The sequence below is a fragment of the Macadamia integrifolia genome, unplaced genomic scaffold, assembly GCF_013358625.1.
Source record: "Macadamia integrifolia cultivar HAES 741 unplaced genomic scaffold, SCU_Mint_v3 scaffold500, whole genome shotgun sequence".
Lineage (NCBI taxonomy): Eukaryota > Viridiplantae > Streptophyta > Magnoliopsida > Proteales > Proteaceae > Macadamia > Macadamia integrifolia.
Window position 1 is genome coordinate 432,720 of NW_024870467.1, and position 25,193 is coordinate 457,912.

The 25,193-nt window shown below is 37.7% G+C and overlaps 2 long non-coding RNA genes across 2 annotated transcripts; both read right to left on the minus strand.

Moving 5' to 3' along the window:
- Positions 1-11,281: 11,281 nt before the first annotated feature.
- LOC122068958 lies at positions 11,282-12,085 on the minus strand. Its single transcript, XR_006137305.1, has 2 exons — positions 11,905-12,085; positions 11,282-11,819 (listed from the first exon to the last, which is right to left on the minus strand). It is a non-coding gene; the product is annotated as an uncharacterized LOC122068958 (long non-coding RNA).
- Positions 12,086-16,133: 4,048 nt separating this feature from the next.
- LOC122068960 lies at positions 16,134-17,549 on the minus strand. Its single transcript, XR_006137306.1, has 2 exons — positions 17,010-17,549; positions 16,134-16,517 (listed from the first exon to the last, which is right to left on the minus strand). It is a non-coding gene; the product is annotated as an uncharacterized LOC122068960 (long non-coding RNA).
- Positions 17,550-25,193: the final 7,644 nt, after the last annotated feature.

Genomic DNA, 25,193 nt, shown 5'->3' on the forward strand with positions numbered 1-25,193 from the left:
TTTAAAATCTCAAACAGTGACTCCACCCAAAATTAAAGCAGTACGATCAGCCCTCTGAATATACCACCAGGGTTACCGACTATCCTAGTAATCAACCGTGCGTACTTCTAACCGCTACAGGAGTTTGACAACCATAACCCAATGCTTCCCCCCAATGATTCCCCAACATATAAATCCTTGTTGGGAAGGGTCATAGCACAAGGGTAAATCACATCCTAGCCACATGCCTCTACATAAGCATAGTATGATTACACAATGGCACCGCATCCCATACCACGAGCCACAATGCACTTGTTTCCAATCCGACTAAGACATCTAAATCTAACATGCATATCATGTCCACATGAAATTCCTCCATCACATACATCAAGACATAATGAATATTCAATCATAACAAGGAAGTAAGGAAAATTGTGAATGGGGTTCCTACTCAAGAAGGGAAGAAGAAAAAAAAGAAAGAAAAAAAAAAAGGAGAAATAAATCTTGTCCAAATCTTCTCTCTCCTCAACGTCATCATCAAAAGATTGTCCAAATCATATAAAGCAAGAAGGAAAATCATCCCTTGGAGAGAGAAAAAGAAGAGAAATAAATTTAAAAAGAAAGAAAGAAAGAAAATAAGCAAAAAAAATTATAGGAAATTTTTCTAAGTTTATTTCTCCCTTCTCTCTCCTCCACCTTAGCACTTTTGGTCTCAAAAGATCTCACTACCAATTGTGGGTTTCTCCCTTTTAGGAAAGGAAAATTGTTACCCTACCTCCCCATTCTCTATAAATACAACTCATGTAAGAGGAGGGGAGACACTTTATTCTTCTTCTAGGTTTTTTTTTAGTTGCTCTATCTCTTTCTCTAGTTTTCTCTTTCTTTAGCTCTAGTTCTAGGTTTATGCTTTAAACACTTTTGTATTTTTTTTTTATTCAATTAATGTAAGCACTTTTATTTTTGATTCAGTATTTTATTTTTATTGTTTAAGCAATTGAAGTTGTAATTTTCAAGTTCTAGTTCTAGGCTTAGTTCTAGGTGACAAGAACAAGCTATGAAGCATGTCTTTCAAGCTCCATTTTTTTTTTCTTTAGATTTTTTTTCTCTAGTATTAGAAATTTTAGATTTGAATTATTTCAGATCTGGTTTTTTGTATTGGTAGTATCTCAAATTGATCAAGTTTTCAGTTGAAGGGTTGAAGTTCAAGTAAATAGGCTCCCTCAATAGTCTTCTCTCCCCCTCTCATTCCCTCTTCAGACTATCATTTCTTTCTTAATTTAGGATTTTAATTTCAGTCGTTATAATATTGCTATCCCTTTCCCCCAAGGTTCATGGCTAGTGTATGTATTGGCTTTGCCCCTCCTAGCCATAGAACCATCAATTTATTATTTTTATTTTATTTGTCCCTCTTTCCCTAAAGCCAAGTAGAGTAACCCTTGTAAGAGTGACTCTCTGGTTAAGTAGGGAAGCTCATATTATGATGCATCCCTTGGGTTAAGTAAAGAAACCTACTTGTGAGTCTCTCTCTAGCTTTCTCCCCTTTCTTTTACTTTATTTTTATTTCAATATTTTTTTTCTTTATTATTATTTTTTTAAATTGCGTGGGTTGTTTATTTTCAGTTATTTATTTATTTAATTTTAATTCTGTGGCTTGCGTCTTTAAATTCTTAGATGACGAATGGTTAGGACATTATTTTAGATACATATGTTTAGAACGGTAATTAGAATTAGATCACAACCATTAATCGGTTCACTTTCGCATTATTAAAAGAAGTAAAAAAATAAAGTGGTTGTTCTCCCTGTGTTTGACCCGTGGCTACACTGATCCGTACGCTTGCGATTACATTTAAAATCTCAAACAGTGACTCCACCCAAAATTGAAGCAGTACGATCGACCCTCTAAATATACCACTAGGGTTACTGACTATCCTAGCAATCAGCCGTGCGTACTTCTAACCACTACAGAAGTTTGACAACCATTACCCAATGCTTCCCCCTAATGATCCCCAACATATAAATCTATGTTGGGAAGGGTCATAGTACAAGGGTAAATCACATCCTAACCACATGCCTTTACATAAGCATAGTATGATTACACAATGGCGCCGCGTCCCATACCACGAGCCACAATGCACTTGTTTCCAAGCCGACTAAGGCATCTAAATCTAGCATACATATCATGTCCACATGAAATTCCTCCATCACATACATCAAGACATAATGAATATTCAATCATAATACAAAGCATAGCATATTATGTAAATGCATATTCAAATGTGTGATATGGCATATGTGATGTCTAGTCTACATACAAGTGACATGATGACATGGCTAAACTAACATATGTTAAATGATGCATAACATTTTGAAATTAAATCAGAGTCCACTCCTCACTTATTTGTATGTGTACATGGTGCTTGTACCCGGTATGAAAAGGATCCGATGTGTGGGTATGTGTATATTCAGTGTAATCTATCATAAATATAATGGTTTATCATTTCACCATGTTACGGTCAAAATCATCATGTTTGAACACTAAAATCGGGTTTAGAATCATAAATGAGGGTTACCCATCAAATTTGGACCAATTCTGAAAATTTCTGAAAAGACAAGTGGGCTAGAGCCAAAGACTGATGGGCTATGTAGCCCGGTAGTTTCAGCCTGTCGATTACTCCATAAACTAAAAACTGAGTTCTAGAAACTCAGGTGGGCTAAAACAAGAAGACAAGTGGGGTAAAAATACCCCCCAGTCTTTAAACGAAATTTTTTCAACATCATTCCCGACTTTCCTCCGACTTAGGGAACTTATTTGGAGATCATCCAGCGACTCAAATCACTTTTCTAAAGTCCAATCATGTATCCTTAACCTAGATTTAAGATCAAATCACAAGAAAATGAAGGTTCTTACCTCTTCCTCAAGAACACCAATGAAACCCCAAATTTCACTTCTTTTACTTAAGAATCTCCAAATACTCTAGATCTTCACCAACACTCCTTTCAAATCCTTCAAAATCATTATACACACCTTCCATTAGACCTTAGATTTATTTATCCAAGTAGGATTTGCAAGATCCAAGTGAGTTCTTTCCCAAAAATAAAAAAGAGGGTTTAAGGATGGGATTTTCCTAAGAATCCTTGGAATGTATGCAATACCTACCACAAATCGAAGACTTCGACGAACTGATCATAAATCCGGGCTCAAAATACCAAGACCCAACTCTGTTGAAGCTTTACGGTCGATTTTTCCTTCTTCTTTCTTCTTCTTCTTCTTCTTCCTCTTTTCCTTTCTCTTCTTTTTCTCTCTTCTTTACTCTCCCACTGATCAACTAACATTAATGAGGGAAAAGACAATTAATGTCTCCCCCTTTTATACCTGGGCTTCCAAAATATCTTTTAAATCTCAGGTGGGCCAAATCTCAAGTGGGCTATCTCAGGTGGGCTAAATCTCTAGTAGGCTATCTTAGGTGGGCTTCAATGGGAATAAACTCCCACATAATATTAGATTACAATGGCACCCACAAATACTAATACGTACCTTTACTTTTATACATGGCCTCGTGGTGCATGCAAGTGCAAGGCTTGGGTGCACATATTACATTTGGTAGCCGCTCGGTCATGTCAGGCCAACCCGAGTTCAAGGTCACCCTTGCTACCATATTCCATATGATACCTGTGTCAGTTTTCTCCGATTCAGCCCCTATATGATCAAACCAAGTCAATGCGGTTAATTAGACCGGGTATAGAAAGTAGGGTATCACATATTTTTTCTCAAAATGTCAGTTTTGTTCATAAGAGAAGATAGTATTTCTAGGAAGGAGGGGAGAGACGTGTCCTTTAGCCAAGGGTTTGTTGAGGAGGTGACCTTTCAAGAAAGAGGATAAGGTTGGGCTTTGTATGGATATTCCTAATAATCAGTAAAAATTGAGAGTTTTGTAAAAAAAATAAAATAAAATAATGTAAGAATAGTCTTTTATCTCGGGATATGACTGTTCGCATGCAGGGAATAAGCTACCTGTGTGAGGTGGAGGAGGGCATTTTTGTTCCTTGAAAAAATATACCAAAAAAAGTTGAACATGCACTTTTAAAAGTAGTATGATATATAAATAACATCCATTTCTCGTCTAGGGGGACAAGTAAATTAATTGATTTTCCCAAAAACATTTATATCCAAGCATATTTAATCTTTGAACAAATTTCACACCCCTTTTCCCTTGAGTTTTCATTTAATACACTCTTCTCTCCTGCGAAGTTTTAAATTACTTCCGTCCCTCGTGTTAACAATGTTAAAGTTACATGTCAAATGACATTTTTACCCACATCTTCTTTGTATAAATAGTATCCTCAAACCAACCACATACCCTGCAAACTAAAGTCGAAATCGTTACATGACTAAAGGAGTTTTGGAAACTCTAAATCCAACCAGCAGGTTCTCATCTTCTCTTTCATCTCCAGCAAATTCCAAAGTAAGATACCAGTACAAACATGGTTTATCTCATCCCCAAATATGGTTTGGAGTTCAGATTGATGGTTAGCGACCTGGCAGTGGTGTCCTCCCAAGCTACCCCCTTATTGATGGCTAGCAACTTCGATGCTACCCTTGCCTCTCACGAGAAAAGAGAGATTGGGGCCTTGTGGTATGGACTTGGCAACAAAATTTGAGGCAACGATTGATGCATGTGCAATGATTCAGATCCCATTGCAAGGAAGAAAATTTATTTGATCCAATAACAGACAACAATGTAATGTCATGGCTGTCTTTGACAGGAGTTTATATAATGATGCTTGGTTAACCCATTTTCAGGACTGTGCTTTTTTTTTTTCCGCTAAAGATTAGAAATTTTATTGAAGAATAGAAAAAAGGAATAGCTCAAAAAAACAATTTATAATCCCCCACCTTCGGCATGGCCATCCGTAGGGGAGAATAAATTGAAAAAAGATCTAAACATTAGATAAACCGAAACCTATGTCTCAATTCAGCGTCATGGGCAATCTCTAACCATATGTGAGAAGGGAAAGAGATATTATCTTTCGAAGACCTTGTTTTTGCTGCCTCTTTTGCAAGATAATCTGCAACACAATTAGCTTCCCGAAAACAATGAGTTATCTTCCAACTAATAGAATTTAGATAATCCCTCACAGGCATCCAATCCTAAAGAACAAACCAAGGAATAGATTTGGATTGAAGCGCTATCACCACTGCTGCTGAATCCGTTTCAATCCAAAGGGCATCCACCTGTAACTCTTTTGCTTCAAGAATTCCTTCCATAAGGGTTGTGAACTCAACGTAGAAATTTGAGTGAACTCCTAAGAACTTCTTAAAAGAAGCCACCACCGAGCCTCTATGATTATGAAAAACTCCTCCTGCTCCAGATCTTTTTGGGTTACCCAGAGAACAACCATCCACATTTAATTTTGTCCAACTAAAACCAGGTCTACACCAAAAAACTTCTAATATCAATAGAGGCTTCCTTGGAAGAGCTGATAATCCCAACCGGTGGCAGCATGTCAAATCATAGGACTCTTGATCACACCGACCAAGGAACCACAAGCCTTTTGCACGTCTCTTCTAATATTCTCATAGATAATTGGACAGGTTTTTGACACCCCTTCATAACGCCTTTCATTCCTCTCCTGCCAAATGTTATCAGTCACAATAATGAATCCCACTGACTATGGTTCACACACAGAAATCACCCTACGCTTCCTAATCCACCATTGCGATAGTTGAATAATATCATCAATATTTGGCCAAGAGATGCCAAAACAGTCTAGAAATAAGTTCCATAAGGCCAAGGAGAAACTACAATTTGTGAATATATGGTTAAGGGACTCAGTATTAGAGCCACATAGGGAGCATTTTGAAACAAGAGGCATACCCTTTCCACATATAATATCATATGTTGGAAGCTTTCTGTGCAAAAGCTGCCATCCAAAAGTAGATTGCCTTGGCTGCAAATTTTTATTCCAAACCATAGAGAACCATGGGACTTTGGGATTCCTTCTCCTAATCTCATTCCACGTAGAAGAGGAAGAAGAAATCCCAAAAAATGTCCCACTCCACATACATCTATCCTCCAAATCAAATTGATGCAGTCTTATCAATCAAGCAGCAGAGAAGACATCTTTTAGCATATCAGAGCTAACATCAGGAAGAACCCAGCTATAGTCTTGTATAACAGAAGACACCGTCAAGGAACAACTAATCAAAGGATTCAACATATTACCACATAATTCTATAATGGATTTTTCTCTGACCCAAGAATCCCTCCAAAGATTAATATTTTTACCATTCCCCACAATCCATCTTTCCTTACTAGAAGCGAAGGACCACATCTTAAGAATACTAGTCATATCGAAGATGATTTGTATGATTTTTTGGGATACCATTGGTGAGAAATCTGGCCTTAAAGAATCTACTCATGACTGAATTCCCATGTTTAATGTTCCAAACCTGCTTACAGAGAAGAGACTTGTTAATGTTACGAAGTCTACGAATGCCCAGCCCTCCTTCTTCTTTTGGTTTACACACTAGATCCCACTTCACTGTATCAACATCTCCTATCCAAATGAAATTCTTCATCCATTTTTCCATTTGATTAATCAAGGTGGATGGCCAATAGTACACAGAAAAATTGTGGATAGGCATACCCAAAATAGCTGAGCAAACTAATTGCACTCTACCAGCCATAGAGAGCAATTTTCCTTTCCAACCCGTTAGCCTCTCTCTGATCTTGTCCATGACAGGTAACAAGAACTGATTTTTTACTCTTCCTTTAAATATTTGCACCCCAAGATATTTGGTTGAGAAATTGCAAGAGCTTATTCCCATAATATTAGAGATATTATGCTTTCTTAAAGGAGTAATTCTACCCATGAACAACTTACTTTTATCTAGATTCACATGCTGATCAAAAAATTCCTGATACTTAAGCAGGAAATCATAGAGGTTTCTAACATAGTTTATAGAAGTATTCATGAATGTGAATATATCATCAGCAAAAAGCAAGTGAATCGGAACCAACTCACGTCTTGGACCTTGTAGAGCTTTGATTTTTTTTCTCCTGTTGCAACTTCTTCAAGCCTTTACAGAGAACTTCTTCAGCTAATATGAATAATAGAGGAGAAATAGGGTCCCCTTGACGAAGCCCTCGCTCCACACCAAAATATCTCACAGGCCCTCCATTAAGAAGAATGGCAATCTAGTTCTCGGGGTGTGATAGAGACTCCTTCTAAGGTCATTTCATCTAGCCCTCATGGCGTTGGGTCAGATGTTGATGTGGGCCATGTTAGTAGTGGTCTATTCCTACCTCAAGCAGGATCTGATTCTATAGTAAATCCAGATGGGAAAATGGACCTTTGTGATTCATTTTCCAGCCATATTGACAACTTAGAAATGGAGAGTTCCTCGGGGGATGGGATTTGTTTTGAGGAGATGTTTTTGGAGGTAGTGTTGGAGGTCTCCCCTGGGAATGGAGGAGATCTTCAATTAAATCATATTGCAATAGCTAATGTAGATAATGATTTTGGGTTGGGGCCAGCTCCTCTAATTGATGACCTTCTCTTGAAGTCTTCGTCAACAAAGACCAAGAAGAAGAAGAAGAATCATGGTAAGGAAAATGGTTCAGATGCTAGCAGAAAAAGTTCAAGGGTGCACAAGTCTCGTCCTCTGAGATTGTATCCAAGGGCCTCTGAGGTGGATGGTTCCTCTATTCCTCCTTATAATCCTAATGGGGCAAAGGTGGCCGTTAGAATCAGGTAATTGATTGTTTGTGGGTGGCTTGCCTGTAGTTTTTAGCTGTAGGTTAGTCCTTTGTTTTGTTGTGGAGTTTCCTCCTTGTAATTTTTTTCTTCTTTCTCGTTTTAATATATTTTTCCTTCATCCAAAAAAAAAGAAGAATGGAAATTTTAGAAGACGAAAGAATTTGGAAAATCCAATTAATCCACTTTTCAGTGAACCCAAATCTTATCAAAACATGCAAAATAAAACTCCAAGATATTGTATCAAAAGCCTTTTGAATATCTATCTGAGCACCCATTCCACCTCCTCTAGGGGAAGAATATAACAGATTAGCCAACTCAAATGCTAGAGCAATGTTGTTATGAATGACCTTCCCATGCTGAAATGTTCCCTGCTCTTTAGAGATTAGATGAGGGAGAAGAAAAGATAATCTTGTTGCCAAAATTTTTGAAATCACCTTGCAAAGAAAATCCCCCATGCATAGAGGCCTGAATTTATTCAGAGAATTTGCACCCTCCACCTTTGGAATAAGAGTCAAAAAAGAGTTATACCTACTAGCATGATACCAGAGCTGAAGAAATACCTGACAGCACAGATGAAGTCCTCAGAAACCACCTCCCAGCAGTGACAAAAAAAGGAACTTGGAAATCCATCAAGACCAGGGGAGCTGTCTAGGTCAAGATCCCAAACTGCTCTCTTAATTTCTACCATTCCATGGTAGCATCCAGACTTAGGAGATCCACTTCATCTATCAAGCAGAGAATAGCATCCAGTAGCTCTAAATGCTCCACCATTTTTTCAGGACTGTGCTTAAGCTGTCAAAAAATGTGTTAAAATAAATTCAGGCAAAAGAAACATGTAATTTTACATGGAAAGAAGTGATTTTGACCCAAAAATAAACCGAACTTTTGAAGAAAAAAAATAGTCAAAATTTGAATAAACTCACCACTGGAATGCCATAGTGATATCCCTTTAATATAGATTTTCGAACAACCATCCCCCCTACTCCAATAGTCCAACCTAAATGCCAAAATGCATGAGCGAAAAGAAAAGATTCTCTTTTAATCATTTGAAAAAAACTCAATCAAAACATCCAACTTCTTCTAAATTTGCCTTAAAATATAATATGCTTGTGTATACTTTCACCAACCTTCAATTAACAAAACAAGTATGTTTGGACTTAAATGTTTCTAGTGAAAATCAATGAAATTACATGTTCCCCCCCCCCCCCTCTTTCCTGTGAGGAGAAATGAATGTTATTCATGTATATTGATATTGATCAAACACCCTTTAAATATTGATAGGGCAGAAAACTAATCAGACCATGACTTTCAACCATTGGATCACATTTCAACTTGATTTAGGTCAAGTTGAACCTGTGTTTAAATTGGTCAAATTAGTAGACAGATATGGGCTGCGCTTAAATTGGTCTCCTCTTTGAAGCACATATTAATTGTGTCAAACAAGCTCAATCCAATGGCTATTGTTAACAGAGATGCTCGAAGTCTTAAACCAATATTTTCCCAAATCCTATCCATCTCAACCCTTTATTTCACTTTTATTTGTCTATCGAAAAAAGCTAAGCCAAAGCTGTATGGACAATGCACAGCTGGGATCATCCTTGCCGTGCAATATTGATCACACAAGCTGTTGTTGCACATTTGAGAGGATTTAGATCTCCTCCAACTACGTTGGAGACACAATATGCATTCAATGGCTGGGAGGATTTGGACACGCACCTGAATACATGGACTTGCACCACCAGATTGTCTTACTATATAGTTTTAGTAGAGAATTTGCGAATTTGAGCCACAAGGAAGATTAATTTAGCTATTTTAATTTGAATAGTTGTATAGAGAGGGTGCCGTTTGGACTGATCACATGGAATTGAAAATTTCAAGAGTTACATCGCATCCTCATCTCTAGCTGTCCATTTTTTTCTTTTTTTTTCTTCTTCAAAACTTTGAATATTCAAAACTAGTGAAGGAAAGTATTTTCCTAGCAATTCGTTAAAGAACCTGAAAGAAGGTAGAACCGCAAATAAGTGATGGAACCCATGTCTTCAGAGAAAGAGGATCAGGTTGACGTACAAGAACATTTTCATATGTCTCTGATCTGCGGATTTAGAATCTATTAAATGAAGAGATAGAAAGTGGATTCCAAATTCATGGACTAATGATGTACGAGAACATTCATTCTGGTACGTGAACCTCTCATCTTCAGATGACGTAAGAAAGAAGTAATGGGTTTCATACTTGTTTTCAAAAATAAAGAAAAAATAACCTGTGACCACAAACAATTGCTTGCATTCACACTCAGATTACTTGTTTTCAAAAATAAAGAAAAAATAACCTGTGACCACAAACAATTGCTTGCATTCACACTCAGATTAGTTAGCACATCCTTTGAGTCACACAAGATTTTCAAAACACCCTAATCACGATCCTTGGCTAGTTTTAGACCCTGGAATACGTTTTTCGTTAGTCCACTTCAAAGCTTTTTCCTTTCATCAATAGGTGTAATTAACTTGATGATTCTACATCTTGTTCAGTTTCATGACTTTGATCATCATCTCCACTGTGTTTTTCTTCATCTGGGAAATTTGAGATTCAAAACGAGGAAGAGAAATGGTCAGGGTCATGTGCCCTCCGTTTGGAGTCAAAAGTCAGAACTCAGACCCAAAAAAAAAGCCCAAAACCGTAAGTCATGTTTTCCCATATAACCCTCCTCATACAAGAGTTTCTCATCTCATCCTGAGTCCTAGAAAGGCACACAGAGAGCTCCCTAGCCTCCACCACACATTCCCAGAGTTGGTATTCTAAAGCCATGGCTTCGCGTCAAATAAATCTCTTTGGAGTTTTCTTTGTCTTCATCATCTTGATTTCGGCTTCCCTTCCTTTTGTGGCAACAAGAGGTCTCGAGGGAGATCAATGGTTAAGGAAGCATGACGTTGTACTTCAATCCCTCCCAAAAGGGAGTCATCCATCATCTGGACCTTCACGGTGCACAACCCTCCCAAACAAGGGTGGTGGTAGCTGCCCACCAAGTAAATAAATCCAAAAACTGCACCGGCCGCGTTCGTGTTGAAGCTCCCATTGTCAACTTTCACAAAGCTTCAACCCATGCATAATACTCTCTCTCTCTCTCTCTCTCTCTCTCTCCTGTGATGACTTTATTTATTTTCGACGTAGAAGACAATAAGGCTCTGTACTGTAACGATTCTGTTTTTTTAACATGATTTTGGGGCTAGCACACTTTTTTGCATTTCTATCTTTTTGGAGTGATTCTGCATCTTAAATGTTGTATGGTAATCGTAAAAAAAAATTGATTTTGTAACCTGAAAGAAACAGAAACATGTATGGTTCGTACTTAACAGAATCGTTTCTATTAGAAACCAATATTTACATAAAGTGCCATCTTCACCATGGGTGTCAAGCACAGCAATTGAGAAACTACTCAACATATACCCAAGTCTCTGACGTTCATAATAATTAACACAAAACAATGGTCATGGTAGATAGTAGTCCATTCCAAGGAATAAAACACAAGCCACAAATGAGAAAATAAAAAGAAAATCCACAACAACAACAACTCAGACTTATTCCAAGTAAATCCATCCAGAGTTATTCATTGTCAGTTTAATACATACGAAATTAGCAGTAGTAAATGTCGGTGTCTGTGAAATGAAAATTGCATTCTTTGTGTCTAAGAAAGTAATTGTGTTTCAAAGAACTTCCATAGTATTGCAGGATTATGCACACTGTGTTACTAAAGACATGGCCAATCAAAATTCTAACATGACAATGGGGCCCCTTCGTGGAGTGTCCCATAAACAGAAGTCAGTTTGGGATCCTATTTTAGAGAAGATTGTGGGGGAGGAAGATCACAACTTTAAAATTGAATATTTATGGAAGAAGCAGGTCAACCATAAGAAAAGCCTATTCGGGCAAATCAACCGAGAAACTTGATTTCGTTGTTGCGGTCAGTGGAACCAGGCCTATTCAGGTAGTGACTAGCAGCGGTGACAAAGACGTTGAGACTACCAAACAACCCGCCGCAGGTTCTGAGGCTAATGGGTCGCTGAATTCGTCCTTGACATCGTCTGCTCACAGAGGAAGAGGGAGAAGAGATCAAGAAAGAAAGGGAACGAGAGAGAGAGAGAGAGAGAGAGAGAGAACGCATCCCACCTCGCGGACGGATGGCAGATCGAAGATGGTAGTCCGTGCTCTTCGTTTCAGCAGAGCTTCTCGCCTCCTTCTCTCCTCTTCTCTTCTCTAGATGTTCTTCAAGTGAAGGTGAGGTTAGGGTTTACAATACCCTTGAAACATAACTTTTGTTATGTTTTGAGGGTAATTTCCCCATTTACCCTTCGTAACTTAAGTGCTACATATGTTTCGGCGCCTTTTGTTCAGAATGAATTCTGAAAGTGAAAAGCAAGTATTTCATGCTCCAAAAAAAGGATTCAAAAGTCTCATAAGTGTCCGGTTCATTTCAAAAAAACAAGAAATTGAACCGGGCTTCCCATACAGGTTTTACCTCATTTCTGTTTCAAAAAAATAAAAAAACATCAGAACCCATTTTTTAGAACGTTACAGTACAGAGCCTAAGTAGCTAGAGAAGCTGATAATAAAACACATACTAGGTATATATGAGATTCACATATTTCTTATTCATTCTCAAGCATTCAGTGTAACGACACTACTAATGGCTTCAAGAATAATTGTGTGCCGTGGTTGTTTTACTCAGGTAATTCGTTTAATTATTTTTTAGTAAATATGTATTAAGAATTGTAATAATTGATTTCAATAATAATAATAATAATAGTACCTGTGGTTCAAAATTGATCTTTCCAATTTGATTAACAGTGGTTTCAATTCATGGTTCATGGCATGGTTCTAAGGAGAGTGGTGAATCTTCACATACGTGAACGTCCCTTGTCTGTGCATATAGCATCTATGTTCTCTCTCCTCATTTAATAGATGTCATATCCATGGACCAGAGACGTTCACGTATATTCACATACATGAAGATTCACCGGACTTGGTTCTAAGTATCAGTATTGAATAGGCCATATCGTATTGGTATTGGCTGAGACCAATATCAATACTTAACTGATCCACATAAGGTATTAGTATCGGCACAGGGGTAAAATAAACAAAGAAGTATTTTTGGTGAAAAAATAAGGTTAAAGTTGATGGATCTAGATCAATATGATCCAATCCGATCAGGTTCGTACAATGATAACTAAATCCTTGGTTCGTGGTACTACTTTTTCATTCCCTTTTGGTATTCTTCATGCATCCATCTTCATAGGCCAAAGTTCTATCGAAATAACACCCACTAATTTTATGACCGCTACCATAATTGAGAGGCAACGATTACATCATCATGGAACTAAACTGTCTTAGGTACATGATCAAATTACAATATGGAAAAAGTATAGGCTATGCTTGGTTGCAAGAGAACTTTAAAGGGAAGGAGAGTGAAATTTTCAAACTTAAACAAAAAAATTTTGTAATTATTACCCCATGTGATCCTAAGTGATTGTAAAAACTACTTGAATATTTTTACCATATTTAGTATAAATAATACATTTTACAAGTAAATATTTAAGACACTTTATAGCAAAAGGTTATGGATGTAAAATAAAATGAGATTTAATAAACAAATATAGAATAATTTGGAGTTAATGATATAATCACATGGGATAATGATAACAAAAGTTTTTATTTTATTTTATTTATTATTTTTTTTATTATGATTATTATGATTATTTTCTTTTTAAGTTTGAAAACATCACTTCTCTTCCCTTTAATTTCCCTTGCAATAAAATGGAGCCATGGATTACATAATGACTTTTTACCTCAAAGTCTCCATGGTGGGCTCCTGAATATCTGCCATGTGGATAAATATAATAATTTTGATGGATATCTAAATATATAATGGTATTAGGCCATATGTCAATTGTCAAAACCCAATTCAATTAAGGGTCAAAAAAGGAAAAAGGAATTAAAAGTGAGGGCTTCCTTCGATGCCCATGTGAAATTTAGGGCAAAAGAGATGGATTTTGAACCATCAAATAGGAAGGGTTTTTAATAGAGGAGAGAGAGTGTGGAGATAGATATGAGTTGTGCAGATCTTTGATTAAGGATATGGAGCATGTATTTGTGCACTATTCATTTGCTGGGGAGATATGGAAGAATGTATGTGACTGGTGTTTTTATCCCTTAGCAGGTTCATAATTCCCTGGAAAATTTCTTGAAGTGGTGGAAGAGGAAAATAAAGGTGGTTGCACTAAAAGAGGCATGGGTTATTTCTTTTATAATATCAGCTAAGCATATTTGGAGAGAAAGGAATGTCTGTCGGCGTGATAATCGGCAGAGACAGTCAAGATATGTTCTAGACATGATAAAGAAGGATATCAGGGAGATCATTCCTAATGCAAGAAATGTAGTTAGATCGGTGGCTGATGTCCTAAGCTACCAAAGATTGGGCCTTAATATTATTAGCACTGGAATAAAGCCTCCTTTGGAGGTGTTCTGGTGTAAACCACCACGGGTTTGGGTGAATTTCAATTTTGATGGAAGCTCACTAGGTAACCCACGCAGTGCAAGTGCAGGAGGAATCATGAGAGATCAGAATGGTAGATGTATGTGGTCTTTTAGCTTATATCTAGGAATTAAAGGAATATATGAAGCTGAAATTGAAGGGCTGATGCAGGGGCTCATGAAAGCGAAGGAGGTGTCTATCCCCTTTCTCTGGGTAGAATCAAATTCATCAGTAGTTATAATGGTGATCCAAAAAGGAAAAATTTCATGGTTTGCTTTTCAAAGATGGATGCACATCAGACCTTATTTGGAGACGGTAACATGGAAAATCACGTTTAAGAGGGGAACTCAGTGGCTGATTATCTGGCTAAGAAAGCAGCTAAAACGAAGTGCTCGTTCTTCAATGCTGTTTTTCCAAGCCATATTTCAGATTTGATGGCAAGGGATGAAGCTTCTAGGCCTTATTACAAGTTTCACTAGAGAGCGGCTTGGGATCATGCTGATGGCAATGCCGTTGGTGGGATCTTGTGCTTGCTCTAGTAGGGGCGTTTGTATTTTGTGTTTTGCAGTTTTTGTTTTTGTTTTTGTTTTTTTTTTGTTTTTTTTAATAAAATAAAATTATCCTTCTAGCAAAAAAAGAGAGAGTGTGGAGCCCAGTTGTTTGTGAGGGGGCATGTAAACGAATCCATATATTTTCAATGCACACCTATTGTTAGTCAAACAATTATTGTGTATTCCTTACCAAAAAAAAAGACAATTATTGTGTATTCTCTTATAGTCTTAGAATTTCAAACATTACACTTGGTTCCCTGAAAAATTTTGGTTGGGATGACACTTTAATAGGAGTAGGAGATCTTGTGGTTTACCTATTTACAAATTTTGGCCCCACTTGAAATACTACATGATACACATTGACATGTACTTGCTCGGAGATCACTTTCCAAGCTGCTCACTAGGGTTCGACCAGAAAAAAAATAAATATATAACTGCTCATTACAAAACCTCCCCACCCCAACCCACAGCCTAAATAGTTGGATACAAATGAATGCATATTTTTCCTGCTATCCAAAGTTCTAAATCTCAAGAATAGACGAATCATGCACCATTGATCCCAAAATGAATTGGTAGATTTGACCCAATATTTAATCTTATAAATATTTTATAAGATTTATCTAAATAGACGGTTGATCTCGGCACAACAGTAAGGTGGCTCTATTGCAAACTAATCATCATGGATTTGAGTGAGAAAATAGTCTCTCCATAAAATAGAGGTAAGGCTGGGAATATTATGATCCTCTATAAACCATACAGTGGCAGGATAAGTCTATAAGACTGATCAGATCCTAAGATTTAAAACCCTAGGGAGCCCTAGTGCTAAACACCTACGCACACAATAGGGATCTCAAATATGCAACAACCTATACCAATAGTACTGCACATCAAGGATGATCCAGCTGCGCATCAACAGCATTGGCTTAGCATTTTTTGGTACACAAATAAAAGTGCAAATGTAAAGTTAAATGTTACATTTTAAATGTGTGGGATGGACAGGATTTGGGCCGAGATGGTTCAAGACTTCGAGCATCTCTGTAAACAGTAGCGATTGCCTTGAGCTTGTTTGACACAATTAACATGTGCTTCAAAGAGGAGACCAATTTAAGCACATGTTCAACTTTCAAGTTGAAATGTGATCCCAATGGTTTAAAAGTCATGATCCAATTAGATTTATACCCTATCAATATTTATATTTGTAACCAATATGAAAAAATATAGGGAAATTTTCTTGTACCACCCCTAAAAATCTCAATAATTTAGAGTGACCCCCAAAAATGAAAATAATGTCCAGTATACCCCTCACTTTCATAAAATTATTTCTAAAATATCCATTCCATTAGGATTAAGAAGTTAAGGGATGATGTCATTAGTCATTTTTTGTCTAAATGGCCAATCTACCCTTATGGGTATATAAAGTTACCGTAATGTCCTTCACCCTCAATTAGTAAAGCAAAGTTTGGGAACTAAACTTTCCCAAAATTGACAACTGCTGCTCTAACTGGAAACTGAAATCCCTAACCTCTGCTCGGACTTTTGCTATGCCGCTCCAAGAACTACTGCTCTGCTTCGTTTACCTGCGAAGACAAAAGGAAGGAGAAAGCACCTCATTGTGACGAAGCTTCTGCTGAGTGAAAGCCCTAACCTCTACTCAGACTTCTGCTATGCCGCTCTGACAACCATTGCTCTGCTCCATTTACCTGCAAAGTCAAAAGGAAGGAAAAGCACCTCAGTTAGATGAAGCTTCTGCAAGGTGAAAGCCCTAACCTCTCTCTGCTTTTGCAAGGTAATTTATTTCTCTAAAATCTCTCTCTCTCTCTCTCTCTCTCTCTCTCTCTCTCTCTCTCTCTCTCTGCATTTTTCTCTTGTCATGGATAGTTGGATCAATTGCGATTATTTTTGTGTGAATGTGAATTTAGGGTTTGGATAACCCGAAATCTATTGAATGTATGCATTTTACAAAAGGAAGGAGAAAGCAATGCTCAATGCATGCTGTGACTGAAAAATTCTCAATGCATGTTGTAACAGAAAAAAAAGGGTCAATGCTTGCTGTTTTTGACTTGTTGATGGGCTTGCCAAAGCTGTTAATGTCCCTTGAAGTTCCCTTGAAGGTCTGAGTCAGTATTCTCAATGGCTGGACACCAAGTTGAATGATAAAGCCTTACAAACAGAAAGTAACGAGCCCCACTTACCTTCAGTTCTTGGCTTACAGACAAAAAATGGGGGTCACTCTAGTTGCTGCTAGGGCTTCCTATAAAGCTTTCGAAACCAGTTGCTGCTAGGGCTTCATCTGCTGCTATGGTCACAGATGAAGATCTGCTGCTAGAGGGCTGTCCACCACAGCTGATTCCAACTGCTGCTAAAAAGTTATATTCGCCGGAGTCACTGAATCTATGCAAAGCAACTGCTGCCTTTTGTTGCTAACAGTATACTCACCCAACTAAGGTCACAGCTGAGCACATGGTGAGAGAGAGAATGTAAGGGTTTGGAAGAAAATTGACTCTTTTCTAGAGTTTAAGTATAAGGGTAAAAGGGTCTTTCAATTAACGGTGTTACAAATTAGGGGTGTGGTAGATATTATATTAATTTTTGAGGATTACTCCAAATTATGGGCATTTTTAGGGGTGGTACAAGAAAATTTACCAAAAATATATATACTAGCAAAAACACACGTGCAAATGCACGTGTGGTGAAAATTTTCTTTCAATATGTATTTGTTACATAAAAATTGTATGTTCATCGTATTTTCACTTACGTTAAAAATGTGACATTTGGCAATAAAAATCATTTTACCATAGATCTAAAATCGGCGTAACTATTTATTCATATAGTCACAAGTCTATACTCTATATGGCAACTTTTACGACTTTGAACCACATGCTTTATTTTTGTTACGAAACTAAAATCATTTATAGCACAATCTATGCTAATGTTTTCTGTATATGCTCTCTCCTCAAACCAATACCCTAAAAAAAAATTGGGAAATTCTAAACCTAAGATGATCCAATAGGAACCAAAATATTATTAATACCTTATGTTACATACCCATGCTGAAAGAACCATATTAATATTAAAATTTTGTTTTCAACTATAGAGGTGCGGCTAATTTTGTTCAAGTAATCTATCTACTCAACAACAGCCCACCCCATCACATTCACCTGACATAAGAGACTAACCATGTTGATATTAAGAAGGAGAATTATACTAGGATATTCGTCTTATGAAAGAGAATGAAGGGGGTATGTGTGTGTGTGAGAGAGAGAGAAAGAGAGAGTTGGGGAGGGGAGAAACGTGAGAGGGAAAAAGGGCAAATAGGGAAGATTTTTGTTTCCTACTAAAATAAGAAAAGAGGGAGGTGAAGAATTACAAATCAGAATATGACAACATTCTAAACAGAGCATAGATAGAGCAGTAGGTACATTTTAAAACCCCCACTAACAATAAAAATTTCGATTTCATTCGTTAACCCCCCCCCCCCCCTCCTTCCCAAGTAATTACAAAACATCTAGTTAATACAAACCATTGATACAGCTTAAGTTGGTGCTGCAACAATCTGGCCCTACCAACCAGCCCTTACGAGTGTGTTGTAGAAATAGGTGTTTAAGTGGTGCAACTCAAAGTGTGTAATTTCTAATAGAGAAACCATATAACAGACGATCAACATCATTGCTGCAAAGCAAATAGTAGAATGGGAATAGACATTCTAGATCACTTTCTGTAATCAATAATTACTATCTAAGATAATTTAAGATTATAAGATATGATAAAATAAAAAAAAAAAAAAAAAAAAGCTTTAAACAGTAATTAATAAAGAAACTCGAACCGCAGCCAAAAATATGAATCCTCAGGAGGGGATAAACATTAATCAGTGATGCTATTACATGAAATATTTACAAAATAACTTGCCTCGAGATTGAATTTACGGCGAACTGTAGTTTTGCTAGGATATGAAAACTAAGGTGCTAGCTAGGCTGTTCAAACCAAGGAGAGCACTTCCAAGCAGGTAAAGTGCAGTGTAAGGAAAGCAATGGTTACCACAATCCCCCAGACCTGATCCAAGGTTAAAAAAGAAACGTAATAAAACAATTTTAATCCTAGAATTTGATGAACTGGCTTCAATACTGAGAGGGGTGGTGAATCAGTAAACACTAATATTTCTCCCCAAAATTACCTTGACAAACTCCACTGCACTGCAAGCACTGAGAACAGATGCACACCTGTATACACGGTTGGCTGGGTAATCCCAATTTTACCAACTACAGTTCGTGCCCACTCCCGCCTACAACAGGAGATGGTCAGGCCTACCAAGAGTGTACACCCACTCTACAAAAATAAACTATGGCACTTCTATCCAGACAATAAGCACACACAATCATAATAGAAAATTTTACGTGGTTCGGCAATGTACCTACTCGACGGAGCAATACCCATAAGTGGGTTTCATATATTGCCCAATACATTACTCTTGGTTTGGTTTTTGATAATACAAAGCTTGGGCTACAACCCACCACTCACAACTACAACTGTGGATCCCTAGATAGTATTAGGCATTTCAACAAACACCTTTTGAGCACCCACTCACAAGTCCTTTATAAGAAATTTCAAATAATAAAATTCAAAACTCCAACACAATCATTTCCATGGCTATGCATACAACTCTATTCAACTTGCAATAGCCAAAACCAAATGGAGTTTTAGAAACTTTACCTAAGTGAGAAAGTCACTTGGGCAAACACATCATCAACACCATTTCTCCATCCAAGATAGCTTCAAAGCATCCAAAGAACCAAGATAGCTTCACCTTTAAAATCTGGGCTGGGTAGATGGATTCATCTCTCGCTTTCTCTCCCAATCTATTCTTCACGTTCTTGTGAGAAATTCCCAATATGAATCACTCAATTTGGCCCTAAAATTGCCAAGATATATACAATCCCGTGTATAGGGGCATTTTTGTAAATATAAGGTACTTCTGAGACACATGTCACTCCATTAGTGGTCGGTGAAGCATATTGAGCTGGCATCTTTGATATTAGCCGTTGGAAGGTCTTTAAAAAGATGGTATCACAAGATTATAACAAACGAAATAGGAAAAATTATATAATTACCCACTTTTGGGTTTCCCTTTACAAAATTACCCACAAAAAGTTTTGGTTAACAAAAACATCCAAAATTGAGTTTGGGTTTACAAAACTACCCACCCAAAGCTTCAGTTAACAAAATACCCAAAATCAGGTTTGGGTTTACAAAACTAACCAAAATAGTGAGTCTTCATCTTCCACATATAATCATGTATTTTTTTTATTACGGAAACTTTGTGTGGGTAGTTTTGTTAACCCAAACTCAATTTTGGGTTTTTTTGTCAACTTAAATTTTAAGTGGGTAATTTTGTAGAGGAAAACATAATTTTGGGTATTTTTATTAACTGAAACTTTTGGTGGGTAATTTTGTTAAGGAAAACCAAGGATTAAAGTATCGGTATCGGTCGCCGTATCGGTCGGTCAAAATTAAGATACGTATCGGAGGGTATCGTATCGTATCGGAGATACGCTAAGATACGCACATAAATGGATAGGGAACACATTTTTATACACTTTTGCATAAAAAAAAACAGTTAAAAAAAGTTATATATAACATGTAGAATGCATAAATACTTAAGTGGAGGGTATCGTATTGATAGACAAATATATTGAGTTGAAAATGTTCAAAATGATGAGGGTATGGTATTGATAGACAAATATATTTTTTTGAGAAAAATCAAAATTTTCCATGGAAGTTGTAGAACACTTGTTTTTACATAATATATAAAAAATCTAAACATTTTTAATCATTGAGCATGAGTAGATCTAAGAAATTTGAAATAAATTGAAACCCTCATTTTCTCTTGAAAAAAGTTTGTAAATCCTTATAAATCCAATGATTTCATGTAATAATGATGCACAAAATGTGATTCTAAGTATGATGAACTAGGGGTGTCAATTCGTGGCCCGAACCGACTAAACCGATCGGGACCGACCGTTTATAGACCGGTCCAGCCCAAACCGTTTATTAAACGTGTCGGGCTTGAGCCCAGACCGTTTATTAAACGTGTCGGGCTTGAGCCCAGACCGTTTATTAAACGTGTCGGGCTTGAGCCCGGCCCGTTTATAAACGGTCGGTCTTGGTTTTGCTACTTGGACCATCGAGCGCCCGACCGAGACCGACCGTTTAACACCCGATCGAGACCAGCCTATTGTGCACTGGCCTAGCCCGACCCTTTAATGATTGTAGAATACCTATTTTACCCCCCAAATTAGAAAGTAAAAACTAAAAAGTAAAAACATGTTCATATTTTAAATAATGGTTATATTTGGTATCATTTATTAATTTATTGTCATTTTTTTAGGTTTGCATGAGTGGGCCGGAATATAAGAGCACATTTTAAAGAGGATCCGTTTAAAAACCGGTTAAAGCCCGTTTAACATTAAACATGTCCGTAGCCCAATTAAGGCCCGACTAAAACCCGATTAAGGTGGCCCGATTATAGCCCGAGGCCGACCGACCGAATATAAAGTGTACCATGCCCTCAATAACTAAGCCCGATTAGTTAAATGGGCGGACACGGTGTAGCCTTTGAAAGTCTTTAAGCCCAATTAAGCCCGATCGAAACCGAACCGACCCGACCGGTTGACACCCCTATGATGAACCTTAGATTTGTAAAAAAACTTGAAAATCTAAGGTTAAAATTGAAAAAAGTGAGTAAAGATTCAAGAACTTACTATTCAAAATTTTCAACTTTCAAGTTCAAGGTTCTTCTTGGACTATGTTTTTCTCCTTCTTTGAACCATTCACTTCGACAATGTTTCTTTCAATCTACCATTTGAGTCTCCAAAAAGGTGTGTGAATCAAAGGGGAAGAAAGAAGAGAAATATAGAAAACTATTGGTGAGAGTTTGAAGTGTTTGTTTCAAACAATAAAAGGCACATTCACGGGAATTTTCATATTTTCAATCGATACGTACCGATACGGTACCGATACAGTACGATACGGCTCGATACTGCACGATACGGTCGATACATACCTATACGGTACCGATACGTACCGATACTCTCGGGAATTTCCAGATTTTCAAAAGTTCGTATCTTAGAGTATCGTACATATCGATACCGATACGGTATGGTACGGTACGATATGCAGGATACATCGATACGTAAAAGGGGGCCCAAAATTCCCCATAGCGTATCGGTATGTATCGTGCCGATGCCTACCGATACGGATACGTATCGGCCGATACGGCACGATACGCACCGATACTTAAAACCATGAGGAAAACCCATAAGTGGGTAATCAAGTAATTTTCCCAACGAAATATTTGTAATTCAAAACATCATCCAAACCCCAGATTCAATGAGATTATCTCAAATAAAATCTTTTAAGTGATGAATTTAGCACATGCCAATTACCAATCACTTAAGTGATTCAATGTAGCGTAGCGCACAATGCTTCACTGCATCAGACCACTTAGCATACAAGCGCACGGATTTCTTGCACTAAAGTTGTGCACTTCATTCAAGAAAATGGTTTGGAATCTTGTGCAGCAAACGTCCATCCAAGGGCCGATTTAATTCTGGAATCGACTTTTCAAAAGCCAAATCCGTTTTGCAGAGAATTGATCACCGAGAGCAACACTTTTGCTCCTTAAATCTGAAATCTCTTTTGAGCCAAGTGTCAAACAGCTTGAAAGCAAGTAACGCCTAAGAAAAAATTTTGACTTTAAACTCCGAATGCATACCATCAAGCCTTGTGCACCGGCCCCATAGCTTTGGGCGCTAGTAACATCCACCTTGCGCTAGCCCCTTCTAACTATGCCTACTGGCCCTTGCACTGCACTATGGCTGCACTCGTACACACATGCCCATGACTTCTATGTGCACATGCCACCTATATACACACCCTTTGTGCATTGGGCAGCCATGGTGCTGCACCAAGTGCTGCGCACACCGACCACTCCTACTAAATCAATTGCCACCATGCCAACTCCAGCCCATGTGATGCACACATCTGTACCACATCATCAACCACATCACTGAGCACCACGGCGTGATCCAAGTGGAGCATACAAATACGCTACTCAACCAAAACCATCCAAATCATTGCACACGCTATGATGCCAACAATGACAACAATGCCACACCGCACCACTTACAAATGCACTCACTTACCATAACGCCAACGCCAAATGTCTAACAATCTCCCCCTTTGGCATTGTTGGCAACACTCTCACCACACTGATTTTTCTCCCCCTTTGGTAACAATGCCAAAGGCTTTTGGGGAATACAAGTGGCAGTGCTCCCACTATCTCCATGCTACTATCAGTGTTTGGGCAAAGTAACCACCCCCATCAGTTCCCTGAGCTTCTCAAAAGTCTCCCTAGGTAGTAGTTTGGTGAAAATGTCTGCAATTTGATCAGTTGTTAGAATGAACTCCATTTTAATCTCTCCAGCATTGACTTTCTTTCTTAAGAAATGATACCTGATGGCTATGTGCTTCATCCTGGAGTGCAGCACTAGGTTCTTTGAGATATTGATCACACTTGTGTTATCACAATAGATAACCACAGGATGATTCTGCTCCACATTTAAGTCTTTCAACATCTATTTCATCCACAGAATCTAGGTACAACTGGTAGATGTTGCAATGTACTCTGCCTCTGCTGTAGATAAAGAAACTGACTCTTGCTTCTTACTATGCCATGCAATTAAACTATTGCCCCAAGTAGAAAGCTCCTCCACTAGTGTTCTTTCTCTCATCTACACAACCAGCCTAATCTGCATCCGAGTAGGCTCTCAAGTCAAAAGATTTGCTCCTAGAATACCACAAACCATAACCAACTGTCCCCTTGAGGTGTCTAAAAATCCTCTTTACAGCTCCAACATGTGTCTTCTTCGGGTCTGCTTGGGACCTGGCAACCATGCACACTGCTTGTAGAATATCTGTCCTAGATGCAGCCATATATAACAAACTACCGATCATGGATCTATACATGGTGTAATGATCCACTGATGGTGACACATCTTCTTTACTCAACTTGCATCCGGTCATCATTGGAGTGCTCACGGGTTTCAATCCTCCATTGTGAACTTTTTCAACATTTCTTTCAAATACTTAGTTTAATAAATGAAAATGCTATCCCTCAACTGGCTAATCTGTAGACCAAGAAACAAAGATAACTCCCCAAGCATGCTTATCTCAAACTCTCTTTGCATTTGGTCAGAAAAATCTTTGCACAACTCATCTTTATGGCTACCAAAAATTATATCATTTACATACATCACCACTATAATATGTGTACTATCGACTGCTCTGATGTAGAGGTTACTATCAACCACGCCCTTCTTGAAACCCATTTGACGCAAATAACTATCCAACCTTGAATACCAAGCTCTAGGTCCCTGTTTCAATCGATACAAAGCCTTCTTCATTCTACAAACCATGGTTGGGACTTCGCTCAATAGAAATCCATCAGGCTGCTCAATGTACACTTTCTCTTCTAGATTGCCATTCAAAAATGCTAACTTAACATCCATCTGAAACACTTTGAAGTCTCTGTACATTGCCAATGCCAAAAATATCGTGATAGCCTCCAACCTAGCCACTGGAGCAAATGTCTTTTCAAAGTTAATGCCCTCAACCTGTGCATATCCTTTGCAAACTAATCTAGCCTTATTTCTCACCACTTGACCATCTTCATTCATTTTATTTTTGAAACCCATTTTGTGCCAATGACATTTTTGTCTATGGACTTTGACACTAACTCCCAGGTGTTGTTCTTCTCAATTTTATTAAGTTCTTCATCCATAGCTTTCACCCAACTAGCATCTCTACTTGCTTCCTCAATTGTCTTAGGCTCTATATGAGACAGAAGAGAGTAAGCACATGTTTTCTTCATCATTCTTCTTGTTTGCATTTCTAAATTTGGGTCACCAATCACTTGTGTCAATGGATGATTCAATTCAGTTCTAGTCTTTCTAGGTCTTCTATCTTGTTGTTCACCCTTAGAGTCTGATACAACTTCTTCAGCCACTGGTCTTTCTTAAGGCTCACTATCACTTTGATCATTATCATTTGTGAGGTCTTGACCAAATGAGTATTCTAAAACATCATCATCTGGTCTGTTGAAACTCTTTTCATCTATTTTCACATCTGAGCTCTCAATAATTTTACTAGGTCTCGTGTTGTAGCACTTGTAGGCTTTACTTCTTACTGAGTAACCAAGGAAGATACCCTCATCTACTCCCTAATCAAACTTTCCCAAGTTCTTGTCTTTCCTTTTAATGTAGCATTTACTACCAAAGACTCTGAAATAGTTTGCAATTGCTTTCCTTGTAAACTAGAGCTCA